The following is a 7,163-nucleotide window of genomic DNA, read 5'->3' on the forward strand; positions in this document are numbered from 1 at the left end:
CACACCACCACCATCACCACAAGCCAACACTCATCTATCTCCCATTTCTCGGTTTTCAATCACCTTGTTTGACAGTTAGTCCCAAAAGTCTGGATGCAGAGAAAGAGAACTTAAATAATTGAAATTTTCTAAAAGTACAACAGGCACTCAAAATCGTGCCCTTCGCTATCTCATCAGTTTTGATTCTGTTGAATAACTTTAAACCCTTTACGGAATCTATGCGTGCTAATATTAATATAAATGGATATGATTACCTTCTTTAGTGTACCGACATGTATAGGTTGATTAGGCAACAATACTAACTTTAGTTGACCTCACAATAAACAATCAACTGGAGCTCGTCTCTACCAGGTTGAGTCAAACGTTTTTCGTTTTTTTTTTTAATATTCCAAACTTTAATTAATATGAATTAAGTACGAAAAGCGTTAATTCGTCAAGATATATCCAATCATATTCTATTGTCTGTTGCTATCATTGTGCCAGAAGCTCGATTCCACGCTTAGACTATTTGGCTGTTTTAGAGGCTTGTTGAACCTCTGTCAGAAAAGGAAATGAGCCATGTCTCACAAAAGATGATAATCTGAACTGTAGATCTGAACTGTAGGCAGGGTGAGGAAGCACTTTCATCCCCTCAAGTTTGCATCCGTTCATATCTGCAGTGTGTAGTGGGGAAAAGTACCGGAAGGCAACTGAACTATATTTTATTTTAAAACAAACTGCCTGAACTAAACGTGTAAAAAATACACAACGTACACGTTCTCTTCCACATACGCATAAACACACAGAAACACATACACGTTAAAACATTTTCTACGGGTGGGTAATATAACAACTGAGCAAAAATGCTGCCAGTCACACATTGACTAGAAGTAACCTACAGTAAGTAATAAAGAAATTTAAACTTACAGATTTGTCATTAATTTCAACCATCCGAGAAACCACGGGTTCTTTTATTTCTTGTTTTTTTTTGTTATTTCTATAGCCAAGCCTCCCGAAAATCACGACATACATGCTTAGAAACCCATATATACACACATATGTACACACACGTATAGATTCAAAATAGTGAAGAACATCTCAATCTCTCTCAACACATCCTCTTCCCCAAACCCATGGGAAGCTTTCTATAAATCTGCAAAGGAAACAGTCACAGTACAATATAAAATAGAACCTGTGTTCCAAAGTTCTGTTTTATATTGTACTGGACAGTTACTAGTCCAGTACAATATAATGGATACGTGAAGTACTCATTGAACACTTTAGAAAATAAGTGAAGTAGTCAATGAACAGATTAAAAGTGCCTTCATCTCACCCTCGGACCACATGCAAATAAAAAAACCGGCTTAAGTTTTTAACATTACAGATCTGCAGGCGAAAGTGGCAACCATCGATTACACCAACATTGAGGAAGCAGATGTAACAGCAGCCATAAACGAAATAAGCTTAAGCTCAGCAACTGATCTTCGATGGCTTCCTAGCTATTTTCCCGAAATCGTGTTAAGCAGGCTTTAGTGAAACCAACTTTTCCAGAGTTTCCTGGCAAGTAGTAAACTTCATAAAAAGTTATATGCCCTATCTACAAAGGTGTGAGCAAAGCAGAGGCTAAAAACTACAGGCGAATCTCTCTGACCTTACATATTAGTAAAAGCATGGAACGAATCATCTGAAAGAAAATGATAAGGTTCCTAGAAGAAAATGACTTGCTGAATGATACAAAGCATGGCTTCCGTCTAGGGAAAAGCTGCTTCACACAGCTCTTATGACATTATGACTGGGTTTTGAAACAGCTGCTTGACCATTCATATGACAATGTGGTATATCTTGACTTCGCAAAAGCCTTTGATAAGGTAGATCATAACATAATATGCCACATGCCATGACTTCCTAAAAGATAGAAATGAAGCAGTTGCAGCCAATATATATATATATATATATATAAATTTATAAATAAGGATAATATCGAATATACCATCTGGTATATTCAACTGACGAAAGCAGAGCTTATTTGAAGCAAAGCTAGAAATCCAGGATCTTGAATTATCCAGTAATATCTTTTTGCTAGTTTATTTTGTCTCTCTGTCTTATCTCATGGTGCGATATGAACATTTTAGGTGGTTTTTAGAGTCAGGGTTTTGACTGCTATTTCGGCATGGTGGTGTCTTTCAGATACCCTTATTTATAGTTATATATATATATTTAAATTGTTTTGAAGCAGAAACTTATTGAATTATATCTCTCAATGTCTCGTTCGTGATTACTAAGACGACTGAGAGAAAGTCATTCGGGGCAAAAATATACTTATAAACTGAAGTGACCTGGGTTTAAAGGAATAACATGCTAATGTAGTCCTCGAGCTACCCTGTCTGAATAAAATACGCAATGGTCACAACTAGACTACCTTGGTCTTTGGCCTGTTTGATTGATGCTGGTCATTTGTTAAACAACTAAGCACACATTAGACAATGTAGACTTGGACAAATACTCTGCAGAAAGAAGACAAAGTGAAGCATCTGTAAACTAGGTCCATAGACTAAAAGACACCAAATACTGAACTGCAACATAGAAACAAGGATGCGCTAGGCTATCTAATCCTGCGGACTCCTAAAAATACGGAATGATCAAGGTTAGAGTACTTTTGAACTTTTGTTGGATTCGTTAAGCTTATCCTTGGGCTAAACAGCACTAACGGCAATAGCAAATTTCGAAGATTTTTGTAAAAGCCTCAGCTGATAATAATAAATTCCAGTTGAATAACTTCCAGTTTCATGAGACTTGAATTATTTACAATTCACCAAGCTTCTCCCAAAAATGTTATCACATCTGTTCGCCGGTTTCATCTTCTAAGTTCATTTATTCATTGAATTACCGCAAAAGAAAGAAACGGTAATTGTCTCTACTTATAGCTAACTTTCGGGAAATTGTATTATGTAGGGCGACGAGCAAATTATTAGCGTTTTAATGGTTCAAGCGTTAAACATTTTAATACTAACTTACCTTCATATCAATCTATTTATCTATCTGTCTCATCACATAATTATATTTACTTAGCTCTTTAATGCAGTCTGCATTAAATATGTTAGCAATAACGTTTCTATCCAACTATCTGCAAACTATAACTTAAAGTCTGAAAAATAGAATCCATGCGAAACTTTAGAAGCCCCAACAAAACTTTTTAATGTATAAACGCATTCTCCAACTACCATCTTGCCATTTAAGATATTTTCCAAGTAATATTTTCATTTAATTCTATATGTCCTGTGAGAAAGAATTGTTTAACTTCGTCGTAAGCTATGATAACAGACATGTGTTTAAAAACAGTTTTAAAGGTAAATACGTTGCATACAAAAAGTATATATTGGTAAATACTAGAAAATTTTTTAAAAGATATCTATATATTCCAAACCGTCGCTTTCCTCAATTTTACTATCAGCACTTATTTTTCAGTCGGCTATTTTTATTACTCTTGCGTCATAAACCTCCTAGATATTCATCAAAAACTATATAAAAGTTAGTTACATTTGTTCTGACAATTTCGCGAACACTGTAGATTAAAATTCAACAGGAAAGTCTCACGCACACAAACGCACAAGCATCAGCATTTTAACTTAACTGTGCTAATTTCCCACACTAGGTAAATATTTTCAAAATATAGTGTACTGAGCGAAGATCTCAAATGAAATTCACTGTGACACAAAACATCATGTACGTATGACAGCTACTACATTTATAACCAGATACAATCAACAAACCTATTCATTCAGGCGTGAGTGAGGAAGAAATATTATTACTCCTGAAAATATTTCTGGTATCTGAAGGTTGTATGCATAAATCGTTTCAAGGTCAGCAGACCAGTTATAAAAATACACTATCAAACATCAACCTATTAAAATTCTTTCTTTGCTTATCAGATGTACACATCATAGTAATGAACCGAATTTATTTACTGATTTCAAAGTCTGGAAGTACCTGTCATAGTTAGTTACATTACCAGACGTGTAACTAGCTTAATATTATCGCTAATATTGTCGCTAATATTGTCGCTAATAGCTATTTATTCAAAGTTGTTAACTTAATTTTACTTGTCATTTCATTTCATATTAAACATATTTAGACACGCACACAAACGCACAAGCATCAGCATTTTAACTTAACTGTGCTAATTTCCCACACTAGGTAAATATTTTCAAAATATAGTGTACTGAGCGAAGATCTCAAATGAAATTCACTGTGACACAAAACATCATGTACGTATGACAGCTACTACATTTATAACCAGATACAATCAACAAACCTATTCATTCAGGCGTGAGTGAGGAAGAAATATTATTACTCCTGAAAATATTTCTGGTATCTGAAGGTTGTATGCATAAATCGTTTCAAGGTCAGCAGACCAGTTATAAAAATACACTATCAAACATCAACCTATTAAAATTCTTTCTTTGCTTATCAGATGTACACATCATAGTAATGAACCGAATTTATTTACTGATTTCAAAGTCTGGAAGTACCTGTCATAGTTAGTTACATTACCAGACGTGTAACTAGCTTAATATTATCGCTAATATTGTCGCTAATATTGTCGCTAATAGCTATTTATTCAAAGTTGTTAACTTAATTTTACTTGTCATTTCATTTCATATTAAACATATTTAGACATTACACTGTAAATCTCTCGCACAAACCTTCAGATATATTACTACGGCCTCGCATATACTCATTTTTACGCCAAAAGATGTAAAGTGTATGTATGCATGCGTGCATACAGCCGTGCGTGCGCGAGTGCGTGCTGCGTGTGCGTGCTGCGTGTGCGTGCTGCGTGTGCGTGTGTATATTCAGTATAATTTCATATTCTTAGTGTTTAAATGCTCCATCATTACCTTATATCTCTTCCTTTCGCATTCCCAATTCGAAAAGGCTGACATTTTAAATATAACATGTGTGTGGTGTGTGTGTGTGTGTGTGTGTGTGGTGTGTGTGTGTGTGTGTGTGTGTGTTGTGTGTGTGTGTGCGTGCGTGCGTGCAGGTTTGGACATATGAATTCTTACCGATGCAGTGCCGGTAAATAGGCAAAAGACTGAGTTAAAATGTCCCTTACTTACACAACTTGTTTCTCTTCTAGGTGTCCTATCCCTTCTGTATCCTTCGAATCCAGTCCATTGCTTTGACATTTTAGAATGAAGCTTTCTATGTTGGATTCCACTCTTTCCAGCCACCTACCTGCATCTAAGCATTTATCCATAGGTTATAGTCTTCTCAGCAATATCATTCCTTCCACATTCCAGCTCATTGTTTCATTATCTACATCTGAATCATCTTGCCCACTACGTCTCTATCCCTCCATCAAACCTTTCATAATTTTATTTTCTATCTAAACTCTCTGTCCTTTTTCAAACATTATATTATATGAAGCGCAGTATATTCATGTCAACACAATACATATTTTCCACATGCTCCTCTTTCCTTTGGCATCATTCTTGCCAATTCTTTTTATTTTTCTGGGATTTTCTCCTTCCCTCTATCTTTTACTCTATATTTAATTTCTCTTTCTATTTCTTTATTGCTCTTCTTTTCCCATCATTATATCATCCATTTATTCTTTTCTTTGTAGGTAGGAAGGTAGGTAGGTAGGTAGGTAGGTAGGTAGGTAGGTAGGTAGGCAGGCAGGCAGGCAGGTAGGCAGGCAGGCCGGCATACAGGCAGGCAGGCAGGCAGGCAGGCAGGCAGGTAGGCAGGCAGGCAGGCAGGCAGGCATATGTTTTTTTAATTACATATTCCGTCGCAGTAAAATATTTCAGCCATTTCTATCAAGATATTCAAATAGAATTTTTACATATAATTCAAGTTTTTTAAATTTTTATCAGAATATTTTCAAAAACAGTGGTTCTGATGTAGTTTTTGCATGCTGGTGGCAAAAATTGCAGTTATGTTTCCTAGAAATCAATAAAAGAAAGTTACAAGCATTAGCAATTATATGATTTTCAGGTGTCGAAACTCTATGTCTCCGGGTTAACAGCACACACTAAACCTTTACGTGCTCTCGATTTGTAAGAACTAGTAGTCAAATCTCTCTGAAAATACATCCGATAACACTCTACATGTGAGCCTGCCTCAAGCGAGAACTTCAACGGTACTGTAACACAATGTTTCGTCCTCTGGTGTTTTTTAAATGTTAAGGAGCAATTTAAAAAATATTTTGCTGCTATTTCTAATTTGGCAAGAGACCATGTTAAGGTTTCGTGTGTGTTGTTCCTATGGAGACAAACAATCACGACATCCGATGCGTCTGTTAGTCGACGCTGACGAGGTTATAATTACATAATTTTAAGTGATTGTAATTTCTTTTATATTTTTATGTCAAGAAAATAATCTGATGATAATTTAAAATGTCGATGTATGTCACTCAGAAAAGGAACGTCATGTGAGTTGTTTCGCTTGCCTATGACTTACAGTTGCTTTTAACACTAGGTACATTGAGAATATATTGCGCCTAAAATGCAGCCGACCCACGGACTAACAACACACACACCTCGGTATGTGTGTTCGATTTGGTTAATATATATGTATATATACATATAATTACCAAAAGAAAAAAAGAAGAAGCACAAGAAGAAACAACATCGTGAGGACAAGCAAAGTATTATCAGACGCTCAGAGAAGGAAAGAAAGGTAGTTTTACGTTTCGAGCAAAGCTCTTCTTTAGAAACAGGAGACAGGGCTAAGTCCACGAGAAAAGGAAGACGGCGGTAAAAAATCGCCAGCGATCCACATGTGGTTGTATATATATATGTGTGTGCGTGCGTACGCGCACATGCACACACAAACACGCACGTGCGTGTGGCCGTGTGTATAGTAATTTCATTTCGAATTCATGCATAGCATTTGGGTATGTCTTTTCTTATATCCACAATTTGTTAGGGAAACAGGGCCAACGAGCGCTGTGAATGTCTATCTGATTGACTGAATAGTAATTCAAACAGCCTTGTTACACTGACTGTTACATAAATTCTATCTGAATGTTATGGTGAGAGAATAAGTATCGGAAGCATATTCAATCACACAGAGTAGTCAATTCACTCGATCGAAAAGCTGGAACGCTGATCTTTGTTGGCGACGGAGATCCATTTAGTTTACTCATGTAATATATGTGTGCATATTTCTGTGTA

At 35.9% G+C, this 7,163-nt stretch overlaps 1 long non-coding RNA gene across 1 annotated transcript in view; it reads left to right on the forward strand.

The window, feature by feature from the left end:
* Nucleotides 1-4,954: 4,954 nt before the first annotated feature.
* The window catches only part of LOC118763863, a 14,601-nt gene continuing 12,392 nt past the window's right edge, over nucleotides 4,955-7,163 (forward strand). The window contains exon 1 of the long non-coding RNA XR_004999617.1: nucleotides 4,955-4,968. This is a non-coding gene — a long non-coding RNA (uncharacterized LOC118763863). The remainder of the gene's footprint in view (nucleotides 4,969-7,163) is intronic.

The sequence above is a fragment of the Octopus sinensis genome, linkage group LG6 (assembly GCF_006345805.1).
Source record: "Octopus sinensis linkage group LG6, ASM634580v1, whole genome shotgun sequence".
NCBI classification, from domain to species: Eukaryota; Metazoa; Mollusca; class Cephalopoda; order Octopoda; family Octopodidae; genus Octopus; species Octopus sinensis.